The sequence below is a fragment of the Podarcis muralis genome, chromosome 4, assembly GCF_964188315.1.
Source record: "Podarcis muralis chromosome 4, rPodMur119.hap1.1, whole genome shotgun sequence".
In the NCBI taxonomy this organism is placed as follows: Eukaryota; Metazoa; Chordata; class Lepidosauria; order Squamata; family Lacertidae; genus Podarcis; species Podarcis muralis.
Genome location: NC_135658.1, coordinates 3,323,405 through 3,348,106, shown reverse-complemented (window position 1 = coordinate 3,348,106; position 24,702 = coordinate 3,323,405). Strand labels below are relative to the sequence as shown.

The following is a 24,702-nucleotide window of genomic DNA, read 5'->3' as shown; positions in this document are numbered from 1 at the left end:
ATCAGTTCTTTCCACCTAAGAAATGGGAAGAAATCAGCTGCTCATGCTAAGCGCTGGGTTTGTTGGAGTGGAAATTCATGAGCTGACGATGGTATGATTTGTCAGCAATAAATATTATTTGTTCTTATCTGTAAGTGAAGTCACATTTGAAACAATACAGCACCAGTCAAAGGGAATTTCCTAGGAAGAGTTTTATTCCGTCTCACCTGCAATCATGTGTGCTGAACACACAGAAACACATACAGTGGTACCTCTGGTTACAAACTTAATTCATTCCGGAGGTCTGTTCTTAACCTGAGACTGTTCTTAACCAGAGACGTGCTTTCGCTAATCGGGCCTCTTGCTGCCGCTGGACCGCCAGTGTCGGAGCCAGCCGTTACAAAATGGTGCAGTTTAGCATAAAATAAAGACACAGAGAGACAGCTGTATTTTCAGGATGGAGGAGCAGCTCCTTCATGCTTCTTCTCTCCCTCCGGTAACCTTTTTATTATCCTTTGTCTCTCCCCAGCCGCATAGCCGTTTGCCAATGTCTCACGTTACCTCGTCCTGTCAAGGCTTTTATTACCCCTTCACCATATAGGGTCATCACTGCCCAGAGGAAACACAACATTCCAATACGTTGTAAAGCTCAGAGTGCTGGTCAGCCGAGGTCAGGGGGCACCCTGCAATATTACAAGCCTTTGCCGTGGCTTTATGACTCCCACATGCCCTCTTTCTTTATTTTATATCAGAGAGAACCATGTGAGTGTCAGGAAAAAGCAGCAATGCGAAAGCCAGCTGCAGGTGTCTGGAATGCAAAACAGGATGGTGATGTGTGGGACTGTACTATTGGGAAAAAGGGGCAGTCTATTCATTGTACTGAGCACCGGATGTTAGCTCAGAGTGTCATCTGACCTGTACTGGAAGTACAGGGGCGGAGTTGAGACTCTACTGCTGGAGTCTGGAGAGTGCAGACACATTTCTCTGTACTGCTGGAATGACAGAAATAAAAGACATGTAAATAGATTTCTGTCTGACTCTTTCCCCTCCCTGGGGGAAGCAGGGAGGAGGGTGTGTTCTTCTCACGTTTGAGGAGGGTCGCCGATTTGTGACCTTGCCTGTATCCTGCCGGGAGACGCAGACGGGAAGGTCAACAAGGATTCAAGCCGAATGCCTGGAGTGAGGCCAGTTACCTCTGACTGCGGCTGAGAATCCTGACATCTGGTAGCATTGCCGGTGGTTCTGATCCATGGAATCTGCATGAGAAGTGGATGGATCGTCTTCATCCTCTGCACCAAGGGAGGAAATAACGTCTGCGTGCAGCCAGAAGCTGAACAGACGGCTGGACACCGAGAGGAGGTGTTTTCCAAGCAACGGAGCCCCAAGGTATGCTGAATTTCGGGCTAAAAGTGTGAACGCAGATTGATTCATTCTCTGGTTCACGGGAGCTGCGTTTGGAAAAAGCCAGCTCTGAAAGAGGAGGCTTGCATACCAGGAATTCTTGTGGTTGATAAGATTTCCTGTTCAGAGATTGGAATGCACAGTTGCTAAGCAACGTCCGTCTGTAAAGTGGAAGAGTACTAACTGAGCAGCTGGCTCTGAGAGAGCCTGGGAAGAGAAAGTTGTTTTGGCTATCTTCGTTGCTGTGCAAGGACTGAGAAACAGCTTGCAGTTTGCCTGCCAGAGTAGGCAGAAAACAACTGTTGGACTTTAGCAGGCTTGAGAGTGAGAGCTAAAGCTTGGATTCAAAATGGATGCCAAGAAGGGGGGAGGCCTGCCTTACCCACCTCCCCTGACTAATGACAGTTATTCATCATGGTCTGGATGGATAACTACCCCAGAAGGGGTGAGCCCAGATGATGCTGGCCAGGTTCCTAAGAGCTCATCGAAAGCTGAGGAGAGCTTTGACCCCAGATGGGGGAGTGGAGGAACTGTTGATGTTCCTGTTCGAGCTGCAATGGATGTTGCTGACAGGGGGAGAGAGGAACGGAGTTCTAATTCCCCCACTGATGTTGCTACTGGAGAGCATGCTGTAGCTTTGAACGTTGTCCCATGTTACAATTGTGAACAGACTGGGCATCTTCAGCGGAGCTGTAAGAGGCCACGTGCGCAGAAAAGAGCTGAGGGGAGCTCTGCGAAGCCTGAGGCATCAGGCAAAAGTTATACCAAGTCTCAGGTGAAACCTGCAAAGGCTTTGATGGCGCTAAAAGCCACACCAGAGGTGGGGAACTCATTTGTTCTGGACACTGGCGCCACTAAACACATGTGCCCACACAGAGAACTGTTTTCAACGTTGAAGAAGCAAAGCTTCGCTGTGAAGCAGGCCAACGGTCAGGAGTTGGAAGCGACCGGGATTGGGACTGTGTATCTTGAGAGTCTGAACTTGACTATAAACAATGTGTATTTGGTTCCTCAGTTGAAGTTCAATCTGCTGAGTGTGTCGCAGATTGCAAAGAAAGGACTGAAACTGTCCTATGATGATAAGAGCTGCAAGATCTTCAAAGATGGAGAACTGTATCTTTCTGCCAAAGAGAAAGATGGACTGTATTTGTTGACTTTTGATCAAAGTGATTACATGAAATGTAATTCTTCTGATTCTAACATAATCTCTCTTGCAGGTGTGACCAAAAGCGCCCGGAAGGTGGCGAGGGTCGACAGGGCATTTCAGCTGGTGTATGCTGATGTGATTGGTCCTCTAGCACCATCTAGAGGCAATGCAAGATATTATCTTGTGTGTGTGGATTGTTTCTCAAATTATGTCTGGGTTTTTATGATGCAGAAACCACAAGAAACCTTAGAAAGGTTTCAGGAGTTTTGTGACAAGGTTAAAAATGTGCATGATGCTAACATTGATTGTCTTTTCACAGATGAGAAGCAAGTTTTTCTTTTACAGGATTTTCAGGAGTTCCTGCAGAAGAAAGGGATAAGACACAAGGTTGCTGTTTCGGTGGAAGCGTGGAATAGGGGTGTCTGTGTAAGGGTGAACAAAGAATTGCAAAAGGGGATGAATGCGCAATTGCTTAGTTCACATTTGCCACATGAATATTGGGCGGAGTCGTTAATGTCCTATGTTCACGTGTGGTTGAGAAAGGTCTCAAAAGAATTGGGAAGTTCTCCTTTTGAGAAGCTGTTCCATAGAAAACCTTCTGTTGCCCATTTTAAGGTTTTTGGGTCTCATGTGAGGACAGAAGCTCCAGGTGGAGTAAAGAATGCCAGAGGCATTTTTGTGGGATATGAAAAGGGTCTCTACAGAGTAATTTTGTCTGAATCGGATCAGGTGATTCTCACAAAACTTCTAGAGTGCTCCTGAACAGGAGAGAGTAATTGTTCACACATTTCCCACTGAGGACAATTCAGATGATGATGATGATTTTTCTGATTACAGTGGTACTGATGATGACAGTGATAGCTCAAAGAGCTCAGTTGACACAGTCATTGAGAGGAAGTCTTACACAATGGATAGACCTTCACAGATGAAGGATGAACCACTGTTTGCCATTGGTACTGGTTCTCAACAAAGTCCAGAGGTTGAACCAGTGAGCAGAGAGGATCAGCACCTCATACGCAGGTCTGAGAGGGTTACAAAGGGTGTACCACCAAAGAGGTACTCAAAAGAGTTTGCTAACTTAGCTGTTGCATGTGTTGCTGTAGTACACAACCGAGAACAGGTTGAAGCAGTGTCTAAGTCAGAGACAAAGACACAACAGAGAGCTGCTAGCCAAGGTAATGCAGATGCACTCATTCCTTGGAAGCCAGACAACCAGAGAGGTACACTGGGGAAACCAGTGGCGGGGAGTTCCAAGGGTGGAACTGAAACAACAGGGGACTGTTATATGTATAACAACTGTTTGTTTTCTTCTCTGGATCATGTTTTGCTCACAACGCCCATTGATGCTTTTGGGGGAGGTTGTCAGGAAAAAGCAGCAATGCGAAAGCCAGCTGCAGGTGTCTGGAATGCAAAACAGGATGGTGATGTGTGGGACTGTACTATTGGGAAAAAGGGGCAGTCTATTCATTGTACTGAGCACCAGATGTTAGCTCAGAGTGTCATCTGACCTGTACTGGAAGTACAGGGGCGGAGTTGAGACTCTACTGCTGGAGTCTGGAGAGTGCAGACACATTTCTCTGTACTGCTGGAATGACAGAAATAAAAGACATGTAAATAGATTTCTGTCTGACTCTTTCCCCTCCCTGGGGGAAGCAGGGAGGAGGGTGTGTTCTTCTCACGTTTGAGGAGGATCGCCGATTTGTGACCTTGCCTGTATCCTGCCGGGAGACGCAGACGGGAAGGTCAACAAGGATTCAAGCCAAATGCCTGGAGTGAGGCCAGTTACCTCTGACTGCGGCTGAGAATCCTGACATCGAGAACCATGCAGTACATATAGAGATTATAGAAAGAATACATTGTATACAGCAACACAAAATAACACAAATAACTACTATAATGATCACGAAAATCAATAAATGTCGAAGCCAACTTCCATCCGGAAGCCAAGAATATAAGAATTCTGATTCCAAGCTGCATGGTAGGCTTCCTTTCTAGTTTATTAGCCATGCACTGGTGTCACTCCTATAGCACTGAGATTGGTCACTGTATGTTCCTGTAAGAGAACAAGAGCTATTAAAAGTGAAATTCAATGCATATTGACAGTTTGGATATATGCCCCATGATTCTTTCCCCTCTTTAATTTGAAAACAAATGGGGGCAGGCTCATGGAGGGTCAATTGTACTGGAGGCCAAAAAGTTTGCTTAGGGGATATAATATTTGTAAATTGAAAAGATCCATTGTCAGGCACACCATGAACCATTATGCCTGAATGACTGGCATACACACCCAACATTTAGAAGCATGCAATAAACTGGCAAACTTAATCATATCTTGTACAAAAATATTATCCCTCCATATCTTATGATAATTTTCTCCCCTAAAAGTCTTATTCAACAACGCTGTTCTTCTAGTTCGAAAGTGGCTGAGCCGTGGATACTGCCAGCCAGAGTAGGAAGCTGACAACAGCTGCTTGCCAGCTGATGAGGTGAATTATGGTGGTTTCAACTGGACTGGGTCGTCTGCTTCTCTTCCTTGTATAACGGTGCAGCAAAGGATGGCAAGGCAAATGGTTAGGAAGGCAAACACTGCCAGATGCAGCTCGTGTGCAGCACCTCTAGGTGGCGCATGCGGAAAGGTTTCAATGCTTCACCCACAAAATGTTGACAAAGTGTAGGGGAGTTCCGCATGCCTTGAGGCAGGACAACCCACTGATATCGCTGGGTGGGCTGCGAATTGTTATATACTGGCAATGTAGAAGCAAACCGTTCCCTGTCTGCTGGAGCCAGTGGGATGAAGATGGTTCAATGTGGCCAAAAGTCAATTGTTCAGAAATAAGCTGTTCAGAAACAAGCTGGTGCCGCTGCTGCGGATTTTTCTTTTGGTAGAGGCCACTGTTCTACCCACACTGGGGTATCGGTGATCCTGGTTTGCCACACTGGAAACAAGTTGTATCGGTGGCTACAGGCTGGTTTTCATTTAGCGTTGCTGCCAGCAGATGAACCTTGTGGGTGGTTGTATCTACAGACTGACAAATGCGAAGCATGGCTGCTGTGTCTGTGGCAGGATTGTGTATTATTGGTCTCAATGCAACTTTACAATCCTCATTAGCATTTTCAAAAGCCAATTGTTTGATAATTATTTGTTTGGCTTCAGGACTTTCAATTTGGCGACTCACTGCTGTAATCAGCCTGTCCATAAAGGAAGAATATGATTCTCTTGCCTCTTGCCTAATTGAACCCCACCTTGATTGAATACTGGGTTCTGGAATTTTTCTCATTGCTTGTTTAGCAGCAAGAGCAGTATCCCTCAATAAGATCTGCAGCAGTGTGGCTTGTACTGAAGCCTGAGCACAGGGACCACGCCCCATCATGGCATCTATGATGTCTGCGAGGGTAATATTTGGATTATTTCCTCTGACTAGTTGTCTGGAGGAGGCTGGAGCATAAGCACGGCAGGCAGTTTCCCATTCGTGGGCAAACAAAACACCAGCTGATGGGGGTAACACTGTATGGGCCAAAAGCCTGATGTCCTCTGGAACCAAGAGCTGAGTTAATGTGGCTTCCAAAAGAGCCTGTGTAAATGGGGCTTGAAGTCCATTTGTCCTTACTGACAATTGCAGCTCTTTCAAGATTTTAAAGTCAAAAGGTTGGTGCTGGGCTTGAGTTCCTGCTGGAGCACCAGCAGGGGGCACAATAACAGGGAATGCCATAGTATCCTGAATTAAGGAACAGGCAAGGACTGCACGTTGAAAAGGGGTAGCTGGTTCTGCCTCTGAAAGATTAGGATTATTGCCAGCCAGACCACGGTATTTTTGCAGGATTGGGTCCTCTGGTGAGGAACTGTAGTCCGGAGGTTTGGGGTCTGGAGCTGCTGCTGGCAAGGCAAGTATTGGAACAGACTCTAACACAGTAGGCTGGATTAAAGAAGCTGAAGGTTGTGTTGGCAATGCAGCCAGGGAAATATTTTTTGGTGATAAAGAGCCCATGGTGTAACGAACCTTGCACCATGCATTTAGAATCCGAACACCTATGCTGGGGTGCCCATGAAAATGTGCACCAATCTTGTCCCAAAGTTTTAATTCCCAAGTCCCATCTGCAGGAAACCAGGGGGAATGCTCTTCGATGGCCAGAATAAGCTGTATCAAATCACCCTCCGGAACTTCCAATTTGTTGGAGGAGAGGAGAAATTTTAAGTCTTTTAAAAATTTCTGTTGGGGAGTAGACAAAGAGCTGCCCATTTTTCTAAAATCAATATAATAAGGGATCGAACTCACCAGGGATCCTAAGATGCTTCAGTGCTGTGCAACCCTTGCCGAGCGTAGTGAGCCGATGATATCCACTGCTTGGATCAAAAAACCTCTCAGTTTCTTTTAAAATCCTCTTAGTCTGCCTCAGACTGTTTTCTTTTATTCAGCCTCACACGGGGCACCACTTGTCGGAGCCAGCCGTTACAAAATGGTGCAGTTTAGCATAAAATAAAGACACAGAGAGACAGCTGTATTTTCAGGATGGAGGAGCAGCTCCTTCATGCTTCTTCTCTCCCTCCGGTAACCTTTTTATTATCCTTTGTCTCTCCCCAGCCGCATGGCCGTTTGCCAATGTCTCACCGTTACCTCATCCTGTCAAGGCTTTTATTACCCCTTCACCATATAGGGTCATCACTGCCCAGAGGAAACACAACATTCCAATACATTGTAAAGCTCAGAGTGCTGGTCAGCCGAGGTCAGGGGGCACCCTGCAATATTACAAGCCTTTGCCGTGGCTTTATGACTCCCACACGCCAGCACACGATTTCCATTCTCGTCCTGGGACAAAGTGCTCAACTCAAAGTAACTCTTCCAGGTTAGCAGAGTTTGTAACCTGAGGCGTTTGTAACTTAGGGTACCACTGTAATGGTAAATTACTGGGAGTTACAGTCTCCAAATAACACTCAACACATGCAAGCAGATTAATGGCATGATTTCCCCACCTTTCTTATAAAAAAATAATAATACAGTGGTACCTCTACTTATGCTCCCCTTGTTACCTATCCTTTGGGATACGCACACAGCAAACCCAGGAGTGTCTTTCTGGGTTTCGTCCCGCGCATATGCGCATAAGCACTCTACGCATAAGCACATGTGCAAAACAGGCACCTGCAGTTGAGGAGACCTCGGGATCCGACCAGTGCTCCGGAACAGAACCCGTGCGCAACCGGAGATACCACTGTATTGCTTTTATTTTCACAGTACAAAAGATAGTTTTAAAGAAAGCAATGACCACAACAGTAAACAACAAATAACTTGTCCTGGTGAAATTGAAGACTTTCATCCTGCCATGTGTTAAAAGTTTCATTTGATTATTCTAAAAGATCATGGCACATTTTGCCATTAGTGCTGGGTGGATTCTTGCAACAGTCTTAACAATTCATGTATTTAATAAACATTGGCCAAGTATTATAAAAGGAATATGGATTATGTTCCCCCACCTTCTTGATTTCCCCTGGCAAACAAAATTTAATATACTTAAATTGCGGAGCCCAGAACTGAACACAGTATTCTAGGTGGGGCGTGACCATGGCAGAATAAAGTGGTAATATTCCTGCCCTTGATCGGATTCTGACTTCTGCCACATTGGCCTCTGCTCCCCTTTTGGTGTCGTCTGCAAATGTGATGAGCATCCCATCAGTTCCTTCATCCAAGACATTTATAAAGACGTTGAACAACAATGGGCCCAGGACAGAACCCTGCAGCACCCCTCTTGTCACTTTCCCCCAGGATGATGAGGAACCATGAAGGAGTCCTCTTTGGGTTCGGTCAGTCAAATCCACCGGTTACCTCGTTCAGCCCACATTTTACCAGCTTCCTCACATAAATGTCGCAGGGGACTTTGTCAAAAGCCTTACTGAAATTGAGATGCAGTATTTTCACAGCAGTCCCCTGATCAACAAAGTTTGTAACTCCATCCAAAAAAAGGGGAAGCGAGATTTCCCTGGCTTTCCTTGTTTTTGAGAAAGCCATGCTTTCATCCTGTATACTTTCAGCATTGGGGAAGCTGTGGAAGGAAGATCTCAAATTCACAGCATGCTATACCCTCAAAAAAAATTATATGGAAATCTTTAATGCTGGTATGTAACACCTAATAAAATGGCAATGATGTATAAAAATAATTCATATTTGTGTTGGAAATGTAACATAGCAGTCGGGACAATGTATCATGCATGGAGTGTAAAAAAAAAGAGAGAATTCTGGGATACAATTTACAGTGAGTTAAAAAATATGTTTAAATTAACATTTCCTAAAAAGCCATAAGCTTTTCTCTTAGGAATCCTTGAGGATGAGATCCCCAAGTTCTGAAGAAGTTACTTTATGTGCGCCACCACAGCAGCGAGAATATTGTTAGCACAAAACTGGAAAGGAAACCAAATTCCAATAAAGAGGGAGTGGCAAATTAAGTTGAAAGTTGATGGAATACGAAGAGATGGACAGGGCAGTTTTGGACAGGGCAGTTTTGAGGACTTTTAACCTTTTCCCAAAAGGAGAGGTTTAGAGGTCCCCACCTTTCAATATCAAAAGAAATTTCATTTATATTTTTATTCAAATTTAATTTTACAATTTGATCTATATCTAATGAAATCATTATACCCAAGTATTTAATAAAGTCTTTGCACAACCAAAACTGATGGTTTCTATACAATGTAGCCCTTGGCCCTATGAGTAAAATCTCTGATTTTGTCCAATTTATGGAATATCCCGATATTCTGCCAAAGGTTTCTATTTTCTCCATAATTTTCGGAATTCTATCTTCTGGTTTTGTAATAAATAAAAGGTTATCATCCGCAAATAATACAATTTTGTAATTATCTTTGTTGTGCTTTACACCCTTGATATGCTCATCCTGAATTATTGCTCTTGTTAATGGTTCCAGTCAGAGATTAAATAATAACGGAGAAAGAGGACATCCTTGTCTCATTCCTCGATTTAAACTAATCAAATTCAAAATTCTTCCATTTGTAACAATCCGGGACGGGTTTTTATAAATCATATTAATCCAATTACAGTATTCTATAGGGAAACAAAATTTACGTAACACAAACCCTATGAATTCCTTATATATTCTGTCAAAAGCCTTTTCTGCATCTAATGACAATATCATAAACTCCTCTTCATCTTTGTTTAAATTTATCAAATCTATTGTTAATCTGATATTATCTGTAGCTTGTCTTGTTTTTATAAAACCTGTTTGATTATTAGGAATCAAGTTTTGAATAACTTTTTGTAATTTTGCAGCCAATATTGCATTCAAAATCTTTGCATCAACATTCATTAATGATATTGGTCTATAATTTGCACATTTAGTAGGGTCTTTGTTAAGTTTTGGTATAATTATTATTAAAGCTTCATTGAATGTTGCAGCAGATATACCTTTCTGAGCTATTTCCTCATAGACTTCTAGAAGTCTGGGGACTAGTAGATTTTGAATATTTTATACCATTCTGTAGGAAAACTGTCTGGTCCAGGTGATTTCCCATTCCCCATTGTTTCTATTACATTCTCAATATCTGATATATTTATGGGTGCTGTCAGGGAACTGACATCAGAGCGAGAGGCGGCGGCAGAGCTCCCGAGCTCTGCCGGAGAGGGGACCAGCCAGGGGGGAAGGAATTCCGCGTAACACCAATAGAGAAGAGAGGGAGATAGGGGAATTGGAGACAGGGCTCCCAGACCCTTCACCTGAATCCAGTGGAGAGAGCGCTGGCACGCCCCTGCCTTCCCCTTACTTGCGCAGACGCGTTCCGCGCAGGGAACATAGGAGGAGACTGGGAGTCAAACAGCTCTTATGCTGGAAGAGGTTCAGGAAACGCCCACTGACGGATTCTGCAAGTGACTAACAGGTCCCGGAGCGCGAGCTCTAACCCTAAGCATGGTGGAGCAAGCGATCTAACCAAACCGAAGGCAATTTACGCGCAAGTAACCCCATACAACCATTACAGCAATCCGTCAGTCCCTGCTGCGGTTACTTGTGTGCTAGTAGGGGAAACATGAGCCAAACTGGAGGCACCGGGGCAGCGGAGGAAGCTGCGGGGGTGCAGGACCTGGTGAAGAGGAACCAGGAGCTGGAACGGCATGTATCCCTGCTGATGGCGCGGCTGGATGAGAGGCACACCCAAGACGCGCAGGTGAGACCCACTCCAGTAGCAAGGAAGGTGCCAGGACTGATACACAAATTTGGAGGGAAGCCCCAGGAATATAATGGATTCAGAACAGAAATAGAGTACGCCTTGCAGCTGCAGCATGGTGACTTTGCTGACGAAGCAGCGCAGGTGGCGTATATCGTGGGGCACCTTGAGGGGAGCGTGAGGGAATGGGTTAGACCCTTAATGGCTGCGCAGAACCCCGCCATGAAGGACGTCCGGAAGTTTTTTCAGGCGATGGACGCTATGTATTCAAGCCAATTGGGGGAGAGTCTGACCCAGCGGGAGCTGATGAGATGCAAGCAGGGGGATCTTTCCGTTAGAGACTACTGGTCCCGCTTTGCGATGTTAATACACAGGCTGGAATGGGATCTAAATAGCCCCTCCGTAAGGATGCTTTTCGAGGAGGGGCTTTCCCCAACCGTCCGGGATGAGCTCTCCCGCGCGTCCCGCCCGGAGACTATGGATCAGCTGACAAAAGCTGCGATGGCGATAGGCGCTCGCCAGGAAGCGCGCGCTTTGGAAAGGCGGGAAGGGAGAGGAGAGCGTTGACCTGACTACCGCATTTCTGAGATGCCAAGGCAGCCTTCCGATGACGTGGTTCCAATGGAAATTGATGGGGCGCGCGCACGCGAGGTTCCGAGCGCCCACCAAGGAGGCAAAAGGGAGGGAAAGGCTGGGAAAAGCACCAAGAAATGTTTCCTCTGCCAACGGCCAGGACACTTTGCCAGAGTCTGCCCACAAAGAAAGGCTTGGCAAGGGATGGTGGGAGCCACTGGAAATGAGGAGGAGGGGGAAGAGGAAAAGGTGCAGGGAAACGCCAGCGCTTGAGTGCCCACAGGCGGGCGCAGCAGCCAAGCGAACAACTAATAGAAGTGCCCCAACCGGACCCACCCAAGGTTTCTATAGCGGTAGAAGTAGTGCTAGAACTCCCAAATGGACACCCAGTCACGGTGAAGGCAATGCTGGACTCAGGCAGCTCCTGTAATTTTTTTAGTAGGGAGTTTGCACTGGAGCACCAGATCCACCTGCTGCCACTTGATTTCCCACTCCAAGTGACCACGATAGATGGCAGGGAGCTGCTGGGAGGGGAGGTAACACATCAAACCCCGCCAATGAGGATGAGTGTGTCCAGGCACACAGAAACCATTGCCTTTCACGTGGCCACACTGGCAGGACCCCCTATAATACTGGGGATGAGCTGGCTAGTGCTCCATGATCCAGTGGTGGCTTGGCATCAGCGGACAGTCACCTTCGGGTCAGCGCACTGTTTGGAACACTAGGGGGGAGTGAAGCCCAGGGTGAGGTTGGCCAGAGTGGCAGCAACCACACTGAAGCAGAGTGTGGAAGTGCCACCACAGTACGCGGACTTACAAGAGGTCTTCAGCGAGAAGGAAGCGGACAGGCTGCCGCCACATAGGCCCTTCGACTGCCAAATCAACCTACTCCCTGGGGCGCAGCTGCTGGTGGGTAAGCTGTATGCCATGTCGGACCGAGAGATGCAGGAGTTGCAAGACTTTATAGACAAAAACCTGAAAAGGGGGTTTATAAGGGTATCTAAGGCAGTGGGGGGCAGCCCTGTGTTCTTTGTGGACAAAAAAACACACGGATAAGCCCAGGCTTGTAGTGAACTTCAGAAAATTAAACCTGGTATCAGAACCCGTGACCTTCCCAATGCCCAGAATTGATGATATTCTGACTAGGGTAAGGAAGGGTAAGATTTTTACCAAGCTGGACCTTTGGGGAGCATACAACTTGATTAGAATGAGAGAGGGTGACGAATGGAAAACCACCATGTTCACCCCCCTAGGGGCCTTTGAGTACTTAGTCATGCCATTTGGATTACAGTCGGGTTCAGCCTGTTTTCAAAGCTTCATGCACCATGTGCTGGGTCCCCTGCTGTACAAGAACTGCGTAGCATTTCTGGACGACGTCCTGATCTATTCGGACAATGAAAAGCAGCATGTCCAGGACGTCAGGGAAGTTCTTAAAAGGCTACAAGAACACCAGCTGTGGGTCAAGCTGGAAAAGTGCCAGTTTCACGCCAAAGAAGTGGAATTCCTGGGATATAGGTTGTCAGACAGAGGCCTAGCCATGGACCCCAGCAAGGTGCAGGCGGTGCTGGACTGGAAGGCCCCCAAGACCCGGAAGGATGTACAGAGGTTCCTCGGGTTCAGCAACTTCTACCGGAAGTTCATCAAGAACTTCGCCCACTTGACCGCACCCATCACGGATTGCCTCAGTAGCAAAAAGAAGTTCGTCTGGACGGAAAGTGCCCAACGGTCCTTCGAAAGGCTAAAGAAGGTGTTCGCCTCGGAGGAACAGCTCCTGCACGTGGACCTGCAGAAGCCGATGAGGCTAGAGACCGACGCATCGGACAGAGCCATTGGGCCGGTGTTACTCCAGCCAGGACGGGGCCAACACACCTGGAGGCCGTGCGCCTTCTTCTCAAGGAAGCTGAATAAATCGGAACAGAACTACACGGTGTATGATCGCGAACTGTTAGCTATTTACGCAGCGTTCCGCCAGTGGAGACATATCCTAATAGGGGCTCAGCACAAGGTTCAGGTTTGCACTGATCACAAGAACTTGGAATACTGGAGAACAGCGCGAGTTCTCAATCAGAGACAGATTCGGTGGGCTCAGGAGTTCTCCAAGTTCTTCTTTGAGATCATGTACGTGCCAGGAGAAGAGAACGTGAGAGCAGACGCGCTTTCCCGGAAACCGGAGTACATGGAAGAAGGACCACCAGAAGCTCGACACGTGTTCCCTGAGGAATGATGGGTTTGTGGGGGAGCGTTGGTTGGGAAAAGGGAACTGGCCGAACTAATTCGCCAGGACGAATTCGCCCAAACCAGAATCAGGGAACTCAGGGGAACTGGGGGAGACCGGGGAGGTTTTGAGGAAAGGGAAGGACTGCTGTATTACAAGGGAGCAATGTATGTGCCCGGGGAGGCCTTGCGGGAAAGGGTGCTCAAACAGCTTCACGACAACCCAACAGCGGGGCACTTTGGACAACACAAAACCATGTGGCTGGTCACCAGGGAGTTTTCGTGGCCAAGGGTGAGGGAAGATGTACGAGAGTATGTACGGGGGTGTGACCTCTGCCAAAGGGCCAAGGGAGAGAGGGCCGCCCCAGCGGGACTATTGGAACCCTTACCCACACCGGGAAGACCCTGGGAGGTGGTGTCTATAGATTTCATGACAGATTTACCCAAATCTAGAGGGAAGACAGCAGTCATGGTAGTAGTAGATCTGCTAACCAAAATGTGCCATTTTATAGCGTGCTCTCATGCCGTGACAGCAGAGGAGACCGCCCAGTTGTTCGTGAACCACATCTTCAGGTTGCATGGGGCTCCTTCGAGGGTTATCTCTGACCGAGGGAAACAATTTACCTCGAGGTTTTGGAGGAGGCTTATGAACTTATTGCAGGTGGAGGTGGGATTCTCGACGGCGAGGCACCCGGAAACTAATGGGCAAGCAGAGAGGGCGAACAGCATTTTACAACAATATCTACGCTGCTACGTCAACGAGAGACAGAACGATTGGGTAGAAAAGCTAGCACTGGCAGAGTTTGCATATAACAATGCGGAGCATGTGTCCACGGGGATGAACCCGATCTTGGCAAATTATGGGTGTCACCCCAGGTCCTTTCCCAGAAGGGGGGAGGAAGGGTGGAGCGTGCCCACCGCAGAGCAGTTCATGGAAGAAATGGAAGCCCTGCACCAGCAGCTTAAGATGAATCTGGAAAGGGCCAAGGAGGCGTACAAAAGACAAGCAGACAAACACCGCCGTGAAGGGGAGACCATTAGGGTGGGGGACCGGGTGTGGTTATCCACAAAAGGCTTACCCTTCAAGGGCGGGTGTAAAAAACTGAGGCCAAAACGGCTGGGACCATTTGAGGTAACACACCAAGTGAACCCGGTGGCTTTCCGGCTCAAGTTGCCAGACAACATGAAAATCCACTCGGTGTTTCATAGGTCACTGCTCTCACCGTACAGGGAGGAGCGGAGAGTCCGGGGGTAGGAGGAGAAGGGCTCACACACCCACAACTGGAAGAGAGGGAACATCACCACCAAGTAATGGAGATCCTGGATTCGCGCTGGCGGGGGCGGCAGGTGGAGTACCTAGTAGCTTGGGAGGGGGAACCCGAGTCAGAGAACACGTGGGTTCCCGCAGGGGAGATAGAGGATAGATATCTGGTGGAAGAGTTCCACAACAGGTATCCGAGGAAGCCCAAACCCCTGGAGAGATTCTGGGAAGAGCAATTTGCCACCACCGATGACGAGGAGGAGGAGTTCGGGGGTTTTCCAGCTTCCCAAGAGGAAGGAGGAGAATCGTCCGGAGAGGAGGAATCAGATTGGGAAACCCCTCCCGTGAGAGATCGGAGTGGGTGGGAAGCGGGGTTTGAGTCCTCGGATGACGACGGCAGCTCCTTTCGGGGGTTCCCTGCATCGTCGGCTGAAGAAGGGGACAAAGTCACGTCACAGGGTCCGGCCGGGGGTGGAGGGGGTCCTGGGAGGGAGGTGGATGTCAGGGAACTGACATCAGAGCGAGAGGCGGAGGCAGAGCTCCCGAGCTCTGCCGGAGAGGGGGCCAGCAAGGGGGAAGGAATTCCGCGTAACACCAATAGAGAAGAGAGGGAGATAGGGGAATTGGAGACAGGGCTCCCAGACCCTTCACCTGAATCCAGTGGAGAGAGCGCTAGCACGCCCCTGCCTTCCCCTTGTACGATTTATTGGTTTGACGTGACCCGCTAATTGGATTTACGGTCCAACTTAGCTCTTTATGGCCGGTCCGGCACGCTTCCTCTGCGCGCCTCTACTCCGTCTCCAGTCACGCCTCAGCAGAGTTAACACAGCGTCAAAGCTGTCACTTAGCGTCCGACAAACACACAGAGTACCGGTTTGTCTATTTACAGTCCTTTATTCGACATTTCTCAGAAAAACTCCAGGACTTCTTGCAGCCATGACAAACTGCGTCCTTCTCCCTCAAAGACAGAGAGGAAGAGAGAGAACTCCTCCCAGCTTCGAAAGCTGACGTCAGAATGTTGAGGCATCATGGGAACAACTTAACCTATTAAGTTCCAAACCCCACACCCCCTCTTGCCGCACATTCTGACAAGACCTTTTTGAGTTCAACACCTTTCCCATTGCCTTTTGCCCCTTCCTGGCATCTTTCCCAGGCACCTGTTGAACCCCTTCAACACTCCCAGAATCACACTGTGCGAAACTGACCCACGCACCTGTAGCCTGAAACCCCTCTGACCCACTTGGGCCAGCAGTTGTATCTTCTCCGTCAGACTCTTCCCCCTCTGACTTGACAACCCGTCTGTGAGCTTTCTCCATTACGCTAACAGGAGATGAAGACTCACACCTGGACACTCCTTTAACAACTCTTGGAGACGCCCAAACCTGCCCTGAACCCTGATCCTGGACCTGGTCCCCATCACCGGGTTCAGCCTCTGACTCCCTTTCCTCCTCAGAATCAGACAGACATTCTGAGAGAAAACCAGGATCATCCCCAGGCCGTGACCAACCACCCTGCTCACAGAACTTAGCACGCTTGCTGACCAGCAGTTTGGTCTGATCGCCCTCTGGGTATGCAAACTTCCACCCATTGGTTGCAGGATCATACCCACAGAAGATCATTTCCTGAACCTTTGGACCACCTGCCTTCCGCTGAGCTGTTGGTACCGGCACAAAAGCCTTGGACCCGAACACGCGGAAGAAATGCACCTGTGGCATTTTCCGGTGCAACAGAAAAAACGGTGTGTCCCCTATAACGTGGTTATAGGACCTGTTAAAAACAAAGTTGGCAGCTTTCCAAGCTTCACTCCAAAAGCTCTGAGGCAGCCCAGAGTCACACAGCAAAACCCTGACAGCTTCAGCCAGTGTTTCACTCCTGTGCTCTGCCACGCCTCTCTCTTGAGGAGACTTTGCACCCGTCACTTGGTGACGTATTCCCTTTTCCTTGAAAAACTCCTTCAGAGCAGACCCAGTAAACTGTGACCCTCGGTCGCTCCTGAACCCTTGCACCCTGGTGGAGAACCTTAGTTCCACCTCCGCAACCCAATCCTGGATCAGTTGCACCGCCTCCCCCTGTGATTTGAGAGAAACACCAGCCAACCTGGCTGTAGTCATCTGTCAGCGTCAGCAAAAACCTGGCCCCACCCAGACTCTCACACCTCATGGGTCCTGACAGATCTGTGTGAACAAGCTCAAAAGGCTCTTTGGCTATCCTCCCAAACCCGGGAAAACCATGTACCTTTGCACCTTTGCATGCCCTGCACCCTAGGGACCCCCCACCACATTGTGTGATTTTACAACCTTTGGTGCAGCGGGGCAACTTCTGCACATCTTCTAAACTGCTGTGCAACATTCTCCTGTGCCATAAATGAACACATGAATCATGACTGGGAACCTTAGCACACTGCGCCTGTGCTTTTCCGGCATTCCCACCACCCTCCAGAGGTGATTCCAGAACAAAGAGATTGTTCTTGCACTCCACGTTGATCAGTTGTCTCCCCCCTCTGAAAATGGAACAGGCATCATTTTCAAAGCAAATTTTGTACCCCTGCTTCACAAGAGCTGGTACAGATAACAGACAACAATTCAGTCCCGGCACAACGTAGACCTCTAGCTCCTCCTGTAAAGGGGGGAAAAACATGTTAGCCACAGCAGAAACTGATTTTCTCGTTCCGTCTGCTAACATTACAGTCATTCCAGTTGAAACAGCCCTGCAGTCCCGCATTCTGCCAGCAGGCTTGCTTATCAGGTGATGACCGACAGTAGTATTCAACACCCAGCGTGTCACCGTGTCCTGGCTGGAGTTGTTCTTCACAGTTGCCATAGAAGCAGTGATATGAAAACAACAACCCCCAGTGTCTGAGTCACGTCCTTCCCTTGCGTTCCCACGCTGGCCTCCTCTCCGAGACTGATTCCCATGAGAAACGACCTTGGAATTTTCCTGCCCAGCTGTCTCCGCTCTCTGTGGGCAGCAGCGACGCAAGTGCTCCGTCGAATTACACACGTAGCAACGGCGAACTTCCGTGGAAAAACACTGCCCGGGGCTCCTCCCAGCTGGCCTGGCCCTCCTTCTTCCGGAAAAGCACTCCTTGCCAGATCTGCCCCCTCTGAACCGGCACTCCACTCCAGCACGTTTTTTAAACTTGCCTTTGGAATTCTTCGCCCCCCCGACTTGCTCAATAGCGCTCCTTGAGGCTAAATCATCAGGAACAGGGGCTCCAGCCATCTCTAGGCTTTTCATTACCTCTCCAGGGCTCTGGCCTCCTGCTGAAGTTTCACAGCACATCCCAGGCAGCCCTTGCTGACTTTACGCCCTTGCCCAACTTCTTAGAGTGAGCTTATCAAACGGAATGTCCTCCAAGACCTGGCTATCTGCCATTGTCTTCCCGGGGCCCCAAGCTTACTCACCAGCTTATCCGGCACCCGTATCTCAGCTGCTCTGAGCTCTGCAGCAACACAGGCAAACCTTTGCGTCTTTCAGCCAGCTGCTCTCAGCTCCCAGCTCTCTCTTGCCTCTTAACAGCAGGCAAAATTCTCACCGCCTCCTGCCAGCTTCTCTGCATCAAACCGCAGACTTCAAAGCGTTCCGGCAGCCTCCAGTGACAGCTTTACGAGCGGTAATTAGGCTACCCATAACCTGTTCGATTTATTGGTTTGACGTGACCCGCTAATTGGATTTACGGTCCAACTTAGCTCTTTATGGCCGGTCCGGCACGCTTCCTCTCCGCGCCTCTGCTCCGTCTCCAGTCACGCCTCAGCAGAGTTAACACAGCGTCAAAGCTGTCACTTAGCGTCCGACAAACACACAGAGTACCGGTTTGTCTATTTACAGTCCTTTATTCGACATTTCTCAGAAAAACTCCAGGACTTCTTGCAGCCATGACAAACTGCGTCCTTCTCCCTCAAAGACAGAGCGGAAGAGAGAGAACTCCTCCCAGCTTCGAAAGCTGACGTCAGAATGTTGAGGCATCATGGGAACAACTTAACCTATTAAGTTCCAAACCCCACACCCCTTACTTGCGCAGACGCGTTCCGCGCAGGGAACATAGGAGGAGACTGGGAGTCAAACAGCTCTTATGCTGGAAGAGGTTCAGGAAACGCCCACTGACGGATTCTGCAAGTGACTAACAGGTCACGGAGCGCGAGCTCTAACCCTAAGCATGGTGGAGCAAGCGATCTAACCAAACCGAAGGCAATTTACGTGCAAGTAACCCCATACAACCATTACAGGTGCTGATAGCATATCTTTTTGATATTCTTCAATAGTTGGTATTTTAATATCTTGAAAGAAATTCTCCACCTCATCCTCTGATATATTTTCTGGCCCTTCATATAATTTTTTGTAGAATTAAAAAAAATTATTATTGATATCAATTGATGAGGTCGCTGTGATGTTATTTTCATTTCTGTTTAAAGGTATTATTTGGTTCGTTTTCTTTTGTTTTAGACGATTAGCTAGAATTTTTGTCAGTCTTTCTCCTTCTCCCTGTTCCCAATATATTTGTCTTAGACTTAGTAGTCTGAACTCAATTTTTTGAGCTAGTATATTATTCAGTTCTAATGTTTGTTGTTGTATTCTTTCATATGTAACCTTAGATGAGTTTTTTGCCATATCGCCCAATAGTGTTTTTAAGAAATTTTTAGATTATTTTCTTTTAATCTTTGCAGCTTGACCTTGTTGGCCGAGAAGGATATAATATTCCCTCTGATGTAAGTTTTATATCCTTCCCATTCCATCAGTCTTGATGTTGAAGATTTATTTTAAAAATATATTTGTATTTCTTGGGTTATATATTGAAATGTTTTCCATTTTCATTTAAAAATCATATATTAAGATACCATCTCCTCATACTTCCCTGGGTTTTAGATAAATTATATTCCAGTATTGAAACTGTTCTTAACTAAAGGCTTGCTTTCGCTAATGGGGCCTCTTGCTGCTGCCACGCTGCCGTCAAACAATTTCCATTCTCATCCTGGGGCCAAGTTCTCAACTCTTTCAGGTTAGCAGAGTTTGTAACCTTAAGCATTTGTAACTCGAGGTACCACAGTATATGAAAATGAAACCCCCCTCCAGTAATTCCCATCTGTAAGGTACTTTATTGTTTCTCAGTGCATCAGCCAGGAATTTGTAACTGCTTCTTTTTTTCAGCAATCTCACTGGGATCTCCTTCAAAAGTATATTTTCATCTCCAGAATGTAATCTTTTTTTCACATTCACCTGTAATATTTTCTCTTTCATTCCTCTTGAATTAAAAGTCACCAAACAGTCACCTGGCCATTTTTTGGCTTTTGTGAAGCTTGATTTAATTCTGAAGAGCTTGTCAATTGTAAAAATTACTTCTTCATGTACCTGTAACCAGTTTGCGAGTGTTTCTATGATTTTCTTTCTAATATCCTCTCCCTTTGTTTCAGGGATCCCCCAAATTTCAAATTGAATTCCTTCTGATGCATTTCCATTACCGCCATAGAGTCCCAGGTCACTTCCTGTAATTTACTCAATTCTGCCGCTTCCAGCTTTGTCTTCTCTTGGCCTCTCTTCAGTTCTTTAACCTCTGTTTGTGTTTTCTTTCAAAGTGCCTTCTAAGCCTTTTGTCTTGATGTTTAACTCCTGGACTGCTTTCCCTAAGGCACTAATTTGGCCCAACAAGATTCCCACTGATTTCATGTTTTGCTCTATCTTAGTTTCTATACAGTCTAAATTTTTTGAATTATCTTTTAAGTCTCTCTTTATTTCAGCCAGCATTTCTGCAATTAACATTATAGGTTCAGGATCCTGCATGGACCTTCTCTGTTGAGCTTGTGTTGTTATCACCACTGTTAACACTTCTTTTTTTGTAGCCATATTCTATTTGTTTTAACTTTTTATTTTTAACCTCTGACGTTCCTTATTTGTCCCTATAAATGTCACTTTATTCTTTTCTTAAAGGCAGAATATGATTTCACATCCTACTAGTACATGGTGTTAACCTGTTCTACCTGTGTTTTCCCACACTTCATATGAATTCTTTGATGGGAAGTGAGATGGGCCCTGTGAATGACGCTCTTTCCACATTCCAAGCAATTATATGGTTTCTCCCCTGTATGAATTATCTGATGGGAAGTGAGATTGGAGCTATTAGTGAAGCTCTTTCCGCATTCCACACACTGATAGGGTTTCTACCCTGTATGAATTCTTTGATGGGAAGTGAGACTGGCGCTCTGACTGAAGCTCTTTCCACATTTCACGCACTGATAGGGTTTCTCCCCTCTATGAATTCTTTGATGGGAAGTGAGACTGGCGCTCTGACTGAAGCTCTTTCCACATTCCATGCACTGATAGGGTTTCTCCCCTTTATGAATTCTTTGATGGGTATAGAGATGGGAAATATACCTTAAGCTCTTTCCACAGTCCACACACTGATAGGGTTTCTCCCCTGTATGAATTCTTTGATGGGTAGTGAGATCAGTGCTCCAACGGAAACTCTTTCCACATTCCACACACTGATAGTGTTTCTCCTCTGTGTGAATTCTTTGATGGGAAATGAGATCGGTGCTCCGACGGAAGTTCTTTCCACATTCAACACACTGATACGGTCTCTCCCCTGTATGAATTATTTGATGGGAAGTGAGATGCTTGCTCTTACTAAAGCTCTTTCCACATTCCACACACTGATAGGGTTTCTCCCCTGTATGAATTGTTTGATGGAAAGTGAGACTGTCCTTCTTATTGAAGCTCTTTCCACATTCCACACCCTGATATGGTTTCTTCCCAGGGAGATTTCTTGGATGGGAAGTGGAATGGGAACTTTTTCCACTTTCAATATATTTATACAGCTCCATTGTGGGGATTTTGTCGTGGTCACCCTTGTTCTTCATTTTCAGTCCATCACTATTTGCAATGAGAGAAATGGATTATAGCCTCAGGGAGAAATTAATGGTGAATTCACACAAAAGCTTATATGAAGAACAAACTTCGTTAGTCTCTAAGGTGCTACTTTACAATTTTTAAAATAAATTTCGACTGTGTCAGACCAACACGGCTACCTACCTGAATCCAGAACTTGTTAACACTGGTATTAGAGGAATAACATATTGAAGTTTCGCAACCTTAGCCAGTTGAATATAGCAGTGCATATGCAGACTTCCAGAAGCAATCAGTTGCAGGCATGTAGGATGAAGCAGGAACAAGACGCTGCTACCAGTAACTTGGTTACTTATAGGTGTTTATTACTTACAGCAGATTCACAAGTTACTATATACAGGATACGGATCTTAACTCTCTCACTTAACAAGCTCCAAACGACTCTCAGAACACACACTGTTCAACCAACTAACCAACCAAGGAAGGTCATGAGTCATCATGCCTAAGTAGAGACCTCAACCAATAGCAGAGCTGTATCCAAGGCCCCATATCTGTAGGCAGAACAACTCCCTCTGCTCAGTCTTCTTGGCCTTCGGCCAACTTCTTAATTGCTTTGTGAGAAGCTGCATCAAATAGCACGTAGGCAAAAAAATCCCAACATAACACAAGTGGGTTAGATCGATGGTTTTACTAAAGGGTTGGGTGCATTTATTAACAGGGATCCACTGACACCCTTAGTGCAACCTGTGATGCAAAAAGCCCGGCTATTCCCTCGAATGGATTTTGCTTGGCTAAATCATGGAATCCCCTCCATTTCCAATGTCAGTCTTCTCTTTGGGCAACCAAAGACTGACGGGAGGAAAAACAAAAACTGAAAACCTGACAGAAGCTACTTCAACTTCCCCAACAACTCTGAAGTTTACAGTCAAAAGGGTCTGGGGAGTTCAGACCAGGCTGCTGCTTGTTTAATAAGCTGCAACTGGAGGAAGAACATTCACCGAAGAAGAAGAAAAGTAATTTACTGTTCAAGGTTTATTGTGGGACAAATGTAATCCCAGATGTTTTAAGGGGGCACTGTTGAGTTCTGTGAATATATATGAGGTTCATAGAGAGCCGTTTTGAATTTAAAAACAGATATTATGATCCCACAAGGAGCCTTACCAAGAGAGGCCAAGATCCCACGATTCTCCTCCATGACCTCCTTATGCAGAGCTCTCTGGTCAGGATCCAGCAACTCCCACTCCTCATCCGTGAAACAAACAGCAATATCTTCAAAGCACACTGGACCCTAAAAGAAAAAGGGAAATGTCCTCCTCTGAAACAACACTGTTGTTCACCACCACTCCTTGAGCTAGGACATTGTTCCACCCCTTGGTCTCTATCCCCACAAGGCAGCTTCCCCTGACCTGATCTGGTTCCACAGCCGCTGCTTCCATTCTGTCCCCATTCAGAGATGGATGAAGAGGTCTTGCCATCATCGTTCTGTCACCTGCCAGAGAAAAAAAAGTTGGATGCCCAGAGTGCAGTGCATCTGCAACAACAGATGGGACTTTGAGAACGCTTTGCCTGCTGAGTGCATTTGGATGTTTGGGCGAATTTCAGATGTTAGATGTGAGAAAAAATATATCTCCCCTACACTGAGCTCTTGGTCCCAACTATCTCCCCCAACAAAAGATGAAAAGAACCCACATATGATTTAGAAAACCAACAGAATGGGACCAAATGGAGAAAAACTACCTTGCTCCTTACCCAGTAGCCTCTCTTTGGTGTCCAACGGAGGCCTCTCTGTCTCACAGGAATCTGTGTTCTTTTCTTCAAAGAGATCCTTTTCCTGAAAGAGCAACAAGGATTCAAAACCGTGAATGAATGGTGATAAATATTAACAGAGAATGACAAAACCAAAATTATTAAGGGTGTTAGATCTCATTGCATGGATGTCTTCCCAGAAAAAGAATGAATGGGCCATGAGGAGAGCATTTTTGGATGATCTCCATCCTTTTTGGAGCCCCTTGGAAGTATCTTGAGGAAAGTCTCTCCAACCTGCTTTCTCTCTTCCTGCTTTCTCTCCTCTGCCTGACTCAGGAGGAATCCTTCAGCCAGGGCCACTGCCTGGGAACTGGTCTCTGCTCGACAGTCCTTCACCCAGCTCTCCATCTCCGGTGGAAGGACAGCTAGGAACTGCTCCAGAATCACCAGGTCCAGCATCTCAGCTTTTGTGTTCCTTTCTGGCTTCAACCACTGACAGTCAAAGTGGTAGAGTCGGCTGCAAATCTCTTGGGGTCCTTTGGCCTCCTGGCAGCAGAACTGCCTGAACTGCTGGCTCTGCACCTCTGAGCAGAGGGTGTCCTCCTCACCCAGGATCTTCTGCACAGAGTTTTCCCAGAATCCCCCACTGCTCCCAGTTTGGATGGCATGGCATCTTTGTAATAAAACATTACAAAGGAGGTCAACTACAGAATACATATTTAACACAGTAGGGCTGGGTGAGTCTGGGCCTCACCCCTAGGCCAGGTGAAAAGGGCCTTTCTAAAAAGGAGAAGAAAGAGGAGGAGGAAGAAGAGGAGGAGGAAGCAGCCTCTAGCTCTCCTAGAAGAAAGATTGCAATGGAAAAGGTGGAGGCAACTGAAGGGATTTCTGGGAGATGAAGAAGCCTTGTTGCTCCTGCTTTCCAGTCAGTGCATGAAGTCAGACCTGACTGACAAGGGAGTCATTTGTATCTTGTGAAAAATGGATGCTTGGCTCTAGTGGGGGTCCTCATCCGGGGGTCCTCAGGAGTTGCTCCCCCCACCCCCACTCCCCTGCTTCTGTCTCCTTTTTTTGCACTTGTACTCTCTGCCGCTCTCAAGGCAGACTCCTGGGGTGGGGTCCCTTTTTCTTTGCTCTGAGGGCCAGGAATGTATCTGGACATTATTATTCTATTAGATAGCTTAACACACACAAAGCCACTGATGCCAAGGTCCCTGGAGGCTCAGGGAGTAGCAGCGCCCATTTCCGGTTGCTTTCCCAGCAACAACCCCTTTGGGACAGAGAGGATGTGGTCCTGGGGTGCCCTGCTCTGGGTGCGAGGGGATGGCTGCAGTGGCCTCCGTGGGGAGCTGCCCTGGGAGACACTGGGAAACTGGTTTGCAATGCA

At 47.1% G+C, this 24,702-nt stretch overlaps 1 protein-coding gene and 1 pseudogene across 6 annotated transcripts in view; one reads left to right on the top strand and one right to left on the bottom strand.

The window, feature by feature from the left end:
* Positions 1–24,702, top strand: part of LOC114595218 (zinc finger protein 75D-like) — a 437,997-nt gene that overhangs the window by 78,644 nt on the left and 334,651 nt on the right. The window lies entirely within an intron of this gene.
* LOC144327605 (uncharacterized) lies at positions 174–22,859 on the bottom strand (annotated as a pseudogene). Its single transcript, XR_013392730.1, has 2 exons — positions 22,731–22,859; positions 174–21,596 (listed from the first exon to the last, which is right to left on the bottom strand). The product of XR_013392730.1 is annotated as an uncharacterized LOC144327605 (transcript).